The sequence below is a fragment of the Lutra lutra genome, chromosome 5 (assembly GCF_902655055.1).
Source record: "Lutra lutra chromosome 5, mLutLut1.2, whole genome shotgun sequence".
Lineage (NCBI taxonomy): Eukaryota > Metazoa > Chordata > Mammalia > Carnivora > Mustelidae > Lutra > Lutra lutra.
The window spans coordinates 143,561,351-143,574,687 of record NC_062282.1 but is presented as its reverse complement, the minus strand read 5'-3'; the positions used below and the strand labels follow the sequence as shown (position 1 = coordinate 143,574,687).

The following is a 13,337-nucleotide window of genomic DNA, read 5'->3' as shown; positions in this document are numbered from 1 at the left end:
TGTATTTTAAAGAAACAGAATAAAAATGTAGTCTTTTGTATTTATCCACATGTTTATATTTCTTATGTTCTTTGTTCCTTCCTGTGTATTGAAGTTGCCATGTTGGTCATGTCGGCCACTTTCTTTCAGTTCGAATAACATGAATTTGCCTCTTTTTTTTTTTTAATCTAGAAGCGTTTTTATGTCATATTCATATTTGAAGAACATTTTCATTTGATTTAAAGTTCTGACTTGGCAATTTTTTTTAACTTTTAAGATTATGTTCTTTTTAGTTTACACTGTCTGATGAGAAGTCAGTGGTCATTTAACTCATTCTCATATGTTATGTGTGTGTTGTTTTTCTTCCTGCTTTCATTATTTCCTCTTGAGTTATGACTTTCAGCTGTTAGCTTATGATGTATCCAGATGTGTTTTATTTCTGTACATTATTTTTGGGATTTGCTGACCTTCCTACATCTTGGTATTTACTTATTTTTACCAAATTACGGTGGGTTTGAGCCATCATATTTTCAAGTACTCTTTCTGGCCCCTTGACATTCTCTGTCTGGGACACCATTTATATTTATATTGTAACTCTTAATTTGGGCTCACAGGTCTTTGAGTCTGTTTTCTTTTTCTTTTTTCTTTTTTTTTTAAATCATTTTTTAAATTTATTTTCAACATAACAGTATTCATTGTTTTTGCACCACACCCAGTGCTCCATGCAATCCGTGCCCTCTCTAATACCCACCACCTGCTTCCCCCAACCTCCCACCCCCACCTCTTCAAACCCTTCAGATTGTTTTTCAGAGTCCATAGTCTCTCATTGTTCACCTCCCCTTCCAATTTCCCCCAACTCCCTTCTCCTAACTCCCCATGTCCTCCATGCTATTTGTTATGTTTTTCTCTTATGTCCAAGTTGTATTAACCCATTCATTGCCCTTTTTTCCCCCCACATATTTTACTTTGCATGCCCATCTGTTCATTATTATGCACACTGAGGTCTCTGAATGTATGTAAATACATATACACCTTAAGTACTAATTCCAGCATCTAGGCTTTCTTGTGGTCAGTTTCTGTAGTCTCTCTGGGAAGTGTTGACTTTCGTTCTTGCATGCATCACCTTACTGGTAACCATGCTTACCTTGGGGCTTTTAAAAGGCTTTGTTAGAGTGAATCTGTATTTGCTGTTACTCTAGGACTCGTAAGTGACTTCCTGGCAGTCAGCCGAGTACCAAGTCTTCAGGAGAGACATTCCCTTCTTGCTGGACTTCTGTGTCTCCCAGCACATCACAGATGCTGAAATGTCCAGCTAGACCCCGGCTCCAGCAGCTCTTCTCCTCCAGACCTTGCTGAGTCTCACTCATAATGTACAGAGCTTAGTATTTGACCAAGAGATTAAGGAGACCTTCATGTAGATTTTGGGGCAGCTTTTCTCTTCAGCTCCCTTTCATCTGGTATCCCAAACCTGACCTGCTGTCAGTTTAGTACTTTATATCTCCAACCTGTGTTTCCTCAGTTTAGAGAGACTACTGTCTTCTGTTGGTCTTTCACTTTCCTGTGTTCTAGAAAGTGCCTCCAGACAAAAAGCCCGGGGCTATTCTGGGTCTTACTCCATGTATTCCCAAACCATAGATAACTGCGGTCCTGTGTCCCTTTGTCCACTTCTTGCAAACAGTGGCCTCACAGAGCTTTCTGTTTTATTTTTGATGGTCTAGGCTAGTACTTATACATCATCATGGCTAGGACAAGTGTCCACTTATATTTTCATAATTCCACATAGGCTACAAAGCTTTGGGAAAATGCTAAATCATTATCTTTTTCTTATAATCTAGCCTACTTCCCATCATTATCTTTATGTATTTTACATAAAGAAGCAAAATAATTAGTTAATGAGAAAGCCATCGATTTGCTATTTGAATATGACATAAGGTTTCTCCAATTTAAACATGCATGACGTACATTTGGGCTCTGGTTTCACTCTCTAACTGCTATCAAACTCAAGTTTTCAGTGTGTAATTTGTAGGAATAGATTATGTTAAGATCGTAACTAGACATGTTTTTCTGGGCTTGTACAATGGATCTTTAGGTCTTAATAAATAGAGAGGTTAATAAGTAGATGAGACCAAAAGTGTACATGAACACATATGCAAATATGTGTGCATGTGTACCCAGACATACCTATTTCTAATTGTATAAGCACTAATAAAGATTTGTTTCTACTTACCAAATTTAACTATGCCCATGTCGTTACTCTCCTCCCAGTAAAATCTCTCTCCTCTTTGCATCATATATTCCCTACTTTAGCTCAGGTACGTGATCATTTATCTAAAACTTTGACCTCCAAATTTTGTGGTACTATGTACTCCCTATACTTTTTTATATATTAATTTTTAATAACATAGTTGCTTTTTAGGGCAAATGATATTATTTAAAAATGTCTGTTCTCCGGTATCTGTACCTCTTCTATATCATCGAGTAAACTTGGCTTGGTTTTCAACAACTTTTTTTTTTTTTAAGATTTTATTTATCTGTCAAAGAGAAAGAACAGAAGCAGGGTGGGTAGCAGGCAGAGGGAGAAGCAGGCTTTCCACTGACCAAAGAGCCTGATGCTGGGCTCGATCCTGTGACCTTGAGATCATAACCTGAGCCACCCAGGTGCCCCTCAACAACTTTTAATAGTGACTTTTCACCTAGAAATACCATTTATGACCTAAATCCCATTAGGAAGTTATGCTGGTAAATTCTAGCATCCATGTTGTTAGCCATTTTTTATTTTTCCAGTTTTGGAAATTCTATACGTTTTGGCCACAGTGGTGCTTAAGAGTCATTGCTATTGGGAAATATTTTACAAATTCTCTAATAAATTCCTCCCAGGACATTTGAAATCTCTGCACATATAATCCACAATCTCATTACTATGAACATTATTCAGCTTATTTAAGTACTGAACAGAATGGTCCAAAATGAACTGTCTTCATCCTTTTTAAAAGAGATATGAGCAAGCATTAGAAGAACCCTGAAGAGAAACACAGTGACTAATTCATTAAAATCTATCACATTCAGAAATCCTTGCAACCAAGAATTCAAAGCACATTTTCATTATTAAACTTCATTCCTTAAAAATAGCAAATGATGAAAGTTCAGTCTCTAGAGACTGAAGGCTTCAGTTTGAATCCTGGCTCTGTCACTTACTGCCTGTCAGTACTTAAAATCTTTGTACCTCAGTTTCTGCATGTTGGAGATGAGGATAACACTGTACCGATCTCCTGGCATAATTCTGAGGGTGGAATAGGAGAATAAATGTAAAGCTTACAAAAAAGCCCTGTAACATCATGAACATGTAATAACTTAAAATTATTAACAGGCCTGGGACATATGCAAGTTTAGTCATTATTGTTTACTGACCTAGCCTAAATATATTAATAACTATTTTTATGTCTTCAGGTACTTTTAGTCACATTGCTAGCTTTCCAAAACAGCGTCTTACATAAAACACACGAAACCGAGCTGTTTATATGTTATATAATCCTTTTATAATACTGTATTTTATTATTTTTCACATAAAAATAATGAGAATGCAAGGGATTTAAATATGTGTTCATTTGCTTCTTCTGGTAATGACACAGTGGTTCCTTTTTACCACTAGTTGTCACCTGGGGCAATACTGTCCTGAGGGGATATTTGGCAATGTCTGGAGACATTTTTGGTTGTCAGAACTGAGGAAGTGATACTGGCATCCAGTGGATAGGGGTCAGACAAGCGACTGCCATCCTACAGCACGTAAAAATAGTCTTCCGCAGTAAACGATCTGGCCCACAATGTATATAGTGCTCAGATCAAGAAACTGTATGAGACTAAGTCTCCTACTAAGAAAAATCTGCACACATGTGAAAAAAAAAATAAGTTTGGGAAGTGAGAGAGCCATCTAGGGAGCACGAATTTTCTAGATTAGAATTTTGACCCCCTCAGCCTGCCATGGAGAGATGGGCACCAGTGCACAGTGCCAAGTGTAAGAGCAGCAGGCCGCCCACTGAGAGTGGAGACATGTCTACCCTGTCTGGAAGCTTCTGGAGATAACGCTCTGCTACTCAGAACAGCTGGGGCTTGTGGCCGCGTACTTTGTGGCAATTCTGAGAGCCAAGAGCACTGTGCGACTAGCAGAACTCCATGCCCCATGTGGGCCCTGGGAGCTCATTTAGGGCACTAGCCAAGAGCTCCTTCCCTCCCTTGAAGGAAGGCACCTAGGGACAGGGGTTGGATGGCTTCTGTCCACACCTGGAGCTCTGCACGTCTCTTCCTCCTTCCATGTGTTGCCTTTTAGTTTCGTTGATTGTTTTATTCCCTCTGCAAAAGCTTTTATTCTGATTTAGTTTCACTTGTTTGATTTTGCTTTTGTTTCCTGGTCTTGGGAAGTCTAGCAAACCTTGGATGCTGACATCACCAAATGCTGGTGAGGATTCGAAGCAACAGGAACACTCATTCATTGCTCATGTGAATGCAAAATGGTACAACTACTTTGGAAGACACTTTGAAGGTGGTTTCTTAGAAAACTAAAGGTACTCTTAAGATACAGTAGTGACACTCCTTGGTATTTACCCAAAGGATTTAGAAACTTAAATCCAGGGGCACCTGGGTGGGTCAGTGGGTAAAGCCTCTGCCTTCAGCTCAGGTCTTGATTCAGGGTCCTGGGATAGAGTTCCACATCGGGCTCTCTGCTCAGTGGGGAGCCTGCTTCCACCACCCACCCCTTTGCCTGCCTCTCTGCCTACTTATGATATAGGTAAAATAAATAAATAAAATAAATAAAATCTTAAAAAACTTACATCCACATAAAAACCTGCCCATGGATGTTCATAGTACCTGTATTCATGATTCCCCAAACCTGGAAGCAATGAGAATGTCCTCCAGGAGGTGAATTGAGAAATTAATCAGAGTACAACTAGACAATGGAATACCTTCTAGCAATAAAAGGAAATGAGTTCTCTAACTATGAAGAGTCAGGGAGATGCCTTAAATGCATATTACGAAGTCAAAGAAGCCAAGCTGAAAAGGCTACATGCTGTATCCTTTCATCTCTGTGACATGACATTCTGGAAAAGACAAAACTATGGAGACTGTAAAAAGATAAATGGTCACCACAGTATGATGAGGGGTGAGGGCTGGGCACAGGTTTTTAAAGCAGCAAAAGTACTATGTATGCTACTGCAGTAATGGGTACATGTCATTATACGTTTGGCCCAAACCACCAAGAGTGAACTGTCATGTGAACTATGGACTCTGGCTGGTTACGACATGTCAGTTTTAGTTCATCATTTCTAACAAATGTCTCACTATGGGGGATGTTGGTAATAGGGGAGGTTATGCATGTGTGGGGGTGGGGACTCATGGCAAATCTCTGTATTTTCCCCTCAATTTTCCCGTGAAACTTAAATGACTCTAAAAAAATCTTAATAAAAACTTTTTTTGTAAAGAATCACAAAGGAAAAAGAGTTTAACACTTTAAAAAGAGAAAGAGTAATTTTAATAATGTCCCAAAATGAAAGTAATATAATAGCATTATCTGAATTAATCTGACCCCCCTCAAACCTAATATTTCTTTCAGACAGTATATTGATACTTTCACAAAAGTTGAATACAATCTACTAAGAGAAATACTAATTTAGAAGAAGTTCCTTTATTCATCTTTGCAGTAGCTAGTAAGAAAGCTGTCTAATCTTTATATAGTCACCTGTGTTATGTTGGAATCCTGTCCACTAACACCTAAGAGACCAGAGGCCGGTCGCTTCATCCCTCTGGATTTCCATTTCCTTGTCTGTGTAATGGAGATAATAAGATACACTGTTAGAAGGTTGTGGGAAGTTTTTGTTACAATTAATCTTTATTATGTTTAATGTAAAAATCATTATTTTAAGGTTGTTAAAATTTCATGTCTGCCTCTATTTTATCTGATGAGCCTATACTTTTTGCTGTTTTCTTGGTGCTTATGTAATACCAGTTCTTTTAACAGTGCTAACTTGTGTCTGTCAGTCATCTTTTGGCATAGATTTAGGTTGTCCCCTTACCTGTCACCACTCTACATGCCTTTGATCTTTTGTCTACTTAATATCTCTACCCGGTTTTTGACTAGTATATAGACTGGTGTATAGGTATTGCTGTGTAACGGGTCACTTTGGAACTTAAAGTGAATTAAAGCTACACTGTTATTTCCCATGTTATTGTGCATCAGCTCCTAGAACAGGGCTTACTGAGGATTTGGGAATCAGGAATCATTGGCTTGTCTGGTGTCAGTGCTCTGCCATGTGGTCTCTTTCTCTTACTGCCTTGGTTTGGCCTTGATTTGCTTAGAGCATGGTTGACCTTTGAGGGAGAGGATAACCTGACCTGGTGAGAGATGATTATCAGTCCCCTTTCTTCTATCATACTTGCTACCATACCATTGGCCAATGTAGGTCCTACAGTATGGCTCAGGGTCAGGGTCTGGAGTGGTTTCTAAAGGCATGAATATAAGGATATATGGTTCATTGTGGTCCACCAGTGAAATAACCTAAACAATGGCTCTGATGGGAATTAAATAATATGGAAGTTGACAGTTTTTATAAATGCCTGTGATGATGTAATCCAGTAATTCTCTAATTACTGAGATTAGTTCCAAACACCTATAAAGATGCCATGGCAAGCAACTTAACATAGATATAATTCATTATACTAATAACAATATGATGTGTTTATGCTACAATTTAGGAAACTCATTTCTCACGCAGAAAAAAAAAAGAATTACAACAGGAGATTATCCTTCTTTCTTAAAAATTGAGGTGCTCTAGAAAGAATCTGAAACAGAATTCTATTATTTGTCCTGTTAAATTTTTAGTTTATGGAAAAATATTTGTTTTTTGGGTCTCACTTTCTGTTTGCTTGCTTGTTTTGTTTTGTTTTTGTTTTTTTTTAATTTTATTTTTTATAAACATATAATATATTTTAATCCCCAGGGGTACAGGTCTGTGAATCGCCAGGTTTACACATTTCACAGCACTCACCATAGCACATACCCTCCCCAATATCCATAACCCCACCCCCCCCATCCCCCTCCCCCCATCAACCCTCAGTTTGTTTTGTGAGATTAAGAGTCACTTATGGTTTGTCTGCCTCCCAATCCCATTTTGTTTTTTAAGTTAGACATTTGGACTGATGTTCCCCATGAATACTTCAGCTCTATATTTTCATGTGCTTCTTGGTCTTAGTAGAAATATGTAGGGTGTTTAGAAAAGTTTTCCAGCCTTGCTTAGGCAGTAGTTCTGGGAAAGGGTACTCCGTGGTTTTCTTTTGCTTGTCTGTGAAATGCTTATTGTGCTATCAACAGCCTTGGCATGAAATAAGCTTATAATTAGAACTGGTTTCACTGAAAGGCAAAACATGATTACCTGTTTAATTTTGGGTGTCTGTACTCAGAAAAAAAAAATAACCAAACCTGTTTAAGTCCACTCATTCACTCAGTCATTTTATCATTCCTGTATTGATGCATCAATCTACCCATCTGCCTATGTGCTGAATAATTACAGTAGAAGAGGCTATTCTGTAATGACTGTGTATACATACAGGGTTACTGTAGGGTCTGAACCTTAATGATGGCAGCCGTTGTGTTTGGCTGTGAGAACATTTTTAAACGTAGATGCAATTTGGAATTTGGGCTCTCCTGATCTCTGTCTTATACCAGACTCCTCCATATGTTTGTGATGCATGCCTGGCCCCTGAAGGCACTGAAGTTTATGGGATCCCTAGTGGACAGTGTTACTATCTGTCAGAAAGTAGTGTATTACGACGATTTTATTTGTTCGGCCTTTATCAGGGAGTGAAGCTGGGCCTCCGCACAAAGGTTTAAAGATGAGTGCCACTCTGAAGACCTTAAGGAGCAAAGATGAAGAGCATATTATATCCCAGGAGGCTGGGGGTGAGGTCACGGAAGGTCAAAGATAAAGCCAAGTTTGGATATTTAAGTGATCCTTAACTTTTTATTTTGGTAAAGCATTGGCAGCTTAGTTAACAGACATGGAAGAATTGTCATTTATTTGGGAGAGGGGGAATTAAAATTTAGGACACCTTATTAGTGTTTAAAACAAAGGTAATTATTCTGAGAACAGAGCCATGGAACCTGCCAAATAATCTTATGTTATTGTTACATTGGTGATGACTCTGTTATTTTTCAAATGGATCCTCACTTTCTCTTTCTCTTTGACATTTTTAATCCTATAGTTAACAGTGACAAGAGGAATTATATTGGAGCAAACACATCATGTAAGGATAGCTCTGGAAGTCAAGGTAGACTCACTAGACAGTTATGATTAATAAGAATACCTTCATTATCGTACACAGAATTGAGTGAAGTATCAAAACTAAACTCAAACTCACATAGTGTCCTGAAACAGGTGCTAAGAAATGTACACCTTGACGGTATTTCAAGATCTGCATTCAGTTCCTTTAAAGACTTTTAAAGACAAGTGGTAGAAAACACTGAACATTTTCCCAAGATGAGCAATTCAAAGGTAGCTTTATGGCCATTAGCAAAATGAGGCTTTAGCAGGGCAACATTCTCCCTTGGCTCCTTCCTTAGTCCTACTGACTTTTCAAGGGACTGAAAGTGCTGGAGATCTAAAAATTACAGGCTCCAAGATACAAAGAGAAAATTGTACATTTAAAATGGGTTCATATAAAAGGCACACAGTGCACATCAATTACATCTAATTGGTTGAGATATACTCCAGACTTAGGTGTTCGTATATAGGAACAGTTTTTAGTGAGCCTGTGAATACATTTTGACGTCTGATGTCATATGGGGTACAGGACATCACAAATAATTACCTAGAGCCCAAGGATATCTTGGATTTTTCTCTCATTCTCTTGCACTCCTTATTTTTCTCTCTGTCCCCTTCCTCTCTTTATCACTCAAACAACATCCTCCTTTGTGTCTTCTTTTCTCCACTCTGTTCTCATTTGGGTAACTGCTTGAAGGCAGAGCAATTCCAGGCTTTGTAAGATAGATAAGGAGGAATTTTTCACTCATGAAGAAGAAAATCATTACAAATTCCTTTGAGTTTTAAAACAAAAATATCATGGCTAGTTTTTAAGTGTTGTACACCCATTAAAGACCCATGTTACCTGGTGCCTTTTGGTAACCATTGTCTTACTGAATCAGGTATTTTATTAGAGGACACAAGAGTAAGTCATGCTATTGCTTTCTTAATGATATATACTTATCATTTGGATTTTGGAAAATATTTTCAGGGTAGCTGAAACTTTTAAAACAGAAACACACATATTTGCAAAATCCCTGAGAATTTCTGGGAGATGCCAAAGAAAGTGTATTCTCGTATTTAGCTGTGAAGTTAATTCAGAGATTAGTTTAACTTTTTGTTTCTATACATACAAATGAGGAGAAGTCAAATACTTATATTTTTAAGAATAAATCATTGGGTATGGGTAATCAGTAAAAAATAATTTTATCAGGAGAGCTTTTAAGATTCCTTGAGAAGCAATCTAGATTTAGCCTTGCAAACTAAGTTCAGACTATTCTAGGAGTGAAAATTTCTTCTGTGTTCTCAATGATTTCATTATTATGAGAACCAGTTCTTCTAAAGTTGGCATTATTTATTGTCCTTCAAAGGTAACTAAAGGTAATATTGTACACATTTTGAGTTATGAGACTCAGTTCCTCTCTATCACAATATAAAATATTTGGCTACACCCATACTTTTGGAATCACCTGCAGTAGGTGTCCTTCAAGGTCATTCACCCTATTTCCTAATGATAGACTACTTTCATTTGAAATGATCCTGAGCTAGATCATTTCTGATAATTTACATGCTTTAATTAGATCATATGGTCAGTGAACGTGCTACAAAATAATCTTCAGCTTAGTGTTAATATTCATTGCACACAGTTTGCTTACAGTCACTAGCTAGGTGATAGTGTAGTCTTAAAAACTCTTTAATAAACCATAACCATAAGAGTATATTCTTAAAGCATGATTATCTGATTTTGGGGAAAAAATGGACTTCTCTGTGGAGTTTTTAATTCCTCAAGATTCAAAAGGAAAGGGTATCATCATATAGTAAGTCAAATAAACCTAAACTGAGATATCCTTACATATATGGAGATAGGCTTTTTATGATAAAAATTCGTTCTGTTTTGTTTGACTCCATGACTGATAATGACAGGAAGAGTCAAGTACAAAATAGCACCAAGATATCATGGGATGACCCAAGAGATAGCAGGTACAGAGATCAGATTTGGTCTCATTGTTGCTGTTTATTGAAGAAGTCCATGACTAACCCTGTAAAAGCTCTGGGCCCCAGATTTACAAATAAGTGAAATGGGAATCATCATACTTTCTTCACAGGGTTACTGAAAGGATCAAGTAAGACAATGATTATCAAAATGTTGTAAGTTGTATGAAATGCTATTCAGTATAAGAAACAGTGCCATTGCGTAGGACCCACATGACGTAGTATATACAAAATATTCAGCAATATTTTGTGTTGAATGAAATATTATATGCATTTAACTATTTGGCAGAAGTAGTAATATAGATTTGTATTTCCCTGATGCCGAGTGATATGGAGCACTTTTTCATGTGTCTGTGGCCACCATGAGATATCACCTCACACCAGTCAGAATGGCTAAAATTAACAAGTCAGGAAATGACAGATGCTGGCGAGGATGTGGAGAAAGGGGAACCCTCCTACACTGTTGGTGGGAATGCAAGCTGGTGCAACCACTCTGGAAAACAGCATGGAGGTTCCTCAAAATGTTGAAAATAGAACTACCCTATGACCCAGCAATTGCACTGCTGGGTATTTACCCTAAAGATACAAACGTAGTGATCCGAAGGGGCACGTGCACCCGATTGTTTATAGCAGCAATGTCTACAATAGCCAAACTATGGAAAGAACCTAGATGTCCATCAACAGACGAATGGATAAAGAAGAAGTGGTATATATACACAATGGAATACTATGCAGCCATCAAAAGAAATGAAATCTTGCCATTGGCGACGACGTGGATGGAACTAGAGGGTATCATGCTTAGCGAAATAAGTCAATCGGAGAAAGACAGCTATCATATGATCTCCCTGATATGCGGGAGAGGAGATGCAACATGGGGGGTTGAGGGGGTAGGAGAAGAATAAATGAAACAAGATGGGATTGGGAGGGAGAGAAACCATAAGTGACTCTTAATCTCACAAAACAAACTGAGGGTTGATGGGGGGACGGGGGTTGGGAGAGGGGGGGTGGGGTTATGGATATTGGGGAGGGTATGTGCTATGGTGAGTGCTGTGAAGTGTGTAAACCTGGCGATTCGCAGACCTGTACCCCTGGGGATAAAAATATATGTTTATAAAAAAAAAAACTTGTAAATTAAAAAAAAAAAGAAGTAGTAATATAGAATAATATTTGGTATCATATTAATTTTAATAAGTAAAATTAAAATTAATTTTAATAAGTAAATTTAATAAGTAAAATTTTAATAAGTAATAAGTAATTTTAATAAGTAAAAACTTGGCAGTAAGAGACCAAGGATATAGGATTGGATTCCTTTCCTCTTATCAGTTAGCCTTCCTCCAGATTAAAAGTTAAAGTTATTCTGAGAAGAAAAATACACATGCAGAATTGAAAATAAGCTTTTTCTGTTAATATGACATACTTGAATATAAACCTTCTCCTTAGATGTATGTTAACCCTGCTTTATCATTAAGTAGAAGTTGAAATAGCCTGTTTCCCATTCTCCCTTTCTCTCTGCCTTCTCCCCCATCCTCACCACTCCTGTAAGTTTGGGTAACCTTCAGAAAGAGGAACATGAACAGAGATAATGAGGAACATTACATTATGATGAAGGAGTCCATTCTCCAAGAAGATAAAATAACGTCAGTTGCAGAATGTATGGAACAGACCAAAAAAAATGAGATAGCATTTCACAACCATCCAAATGCCTACAAATAAGACTGATCATCTTAGTGTTAGAAGAAAGTATAGCAATTGGAATTCTTGTACATACATGGTGGGTATATAAAGTAGTACAATTACTGAGGACAAAAGTTTGGAAGTTACTTAAAAAGTTAAATCTATTAATAAATAAATAAATAAATAAATAAATAAATAAATATGTATTTCTAATATGGTACAACCATTTCATCTTTAGATATGAAACTAAGAAAATGGCATATGTTTGGACCAAGATTTGTACTCAGGTGTTCAGAGCAATTTTATTTGGATTCCTAAAACTTAGAAATAACTGAGGTTTCACCGCATCAGGCTCTCTGCTTGGTGGGGAGCTTGCTTCCCCCCTGCACCCCGCCTGACTCTCTGCCTACATGTGATCCCTGTCTGTCAAATAAATAAATAAAATCTTAAAAAAAAAAGAAATAACTGAGGTTTCATCAACAACTAACAGGCTAAAAAAAAAAAAAAAAAACCCAGAAACAAAACCCCCCAAAAAACCCATTGTGTGAAATATAATAGAACAGTAAAAGGAATGAACTCTTGATACAAGAAATAACATTAAGCAATCTAAAAATAATTTAGTTGATTGAAAAAATAACCCCCCAAAAGTAAATAGTGTCTGCTTTTGTTTGTATGGAATTCTAAAACTTCAAACGATCAGAATTTTAAAAAATACAAATTAATTTATAGTGGCAATACACACATCAGTGTTTCCCTGGGGGCCAAGGGGAGAGAGACATGAGGGATGATGATAATTGAACATGAATGAAGAAACTTTGGGGGAGGGATGTTGTTTATATGTTAAAACATATATGATTATGTACTGTAGATAGGTGCAGTTTATTTGTTAAATCTTCAGAAGGTAAAAACAAAAATGAAAAACACCCAGTTATTTAAACTGGGTTACTTAAACAGTTATTTAAACTTTCCTCAATATTTCGTCTAGAACTAAGGCATGAATCCATGAAGGGCTAGAACAGGAACAGATCTAGATGATTGACAGCTCCTTACGTCAGTTTTATCACTAAGTTCAGTTTGCTATGCTGTTTCTCTAGGGTGAGTCCTTATTTAGAAGGCTCTGCATGGAAAGGTGTTTTCTCATTGCCTAAACCACCAGCCCACCATCATGTCAGAGGGTGTGTGAATCCTACTGGTGAGCTTTTGTGCAGTTTATTCACTTGGGAGAATGAAAAATATTAGTATATGTGTAAGGGTAATGTCTAATCAATACAAAATTAGGGCTGATACCCTTGTTTTTTTGTTTCTTTTTAAAATACAACTTGTTTCTAAATTCCCCTCTGGAATTAACTGTGACTTGAGGTTCACAATTTCACCTTCCATCTCTTTATATCCACATTGAGAAAA

At 37.2% G+C, this 13,337-nt stretch overlaps 1 long non-coding RNA gene across 1 annotated transcript in view; it reads right to left on the bottom strand.

Annotated features, from left to right (window-relative positions):
- LOC125100625 (uncharacterized) overlaps nucleotides 1-13,337 on the bottom strand; it is a 49,084-nt gene that overhangs the window by 21,202 nt on the left and 14,545 nt on the right. The window contains exon 2 of the long non-coding RNA XR_007127615.1: nucleotides 5,711-5,794. This is a non-coding gene — a long non-coding RNA (uncharacterized LOC125100625). The remainder of the gene's footprint in view (nucleotides 1-5,710; nucleotides 5,795-13,337) is intronic.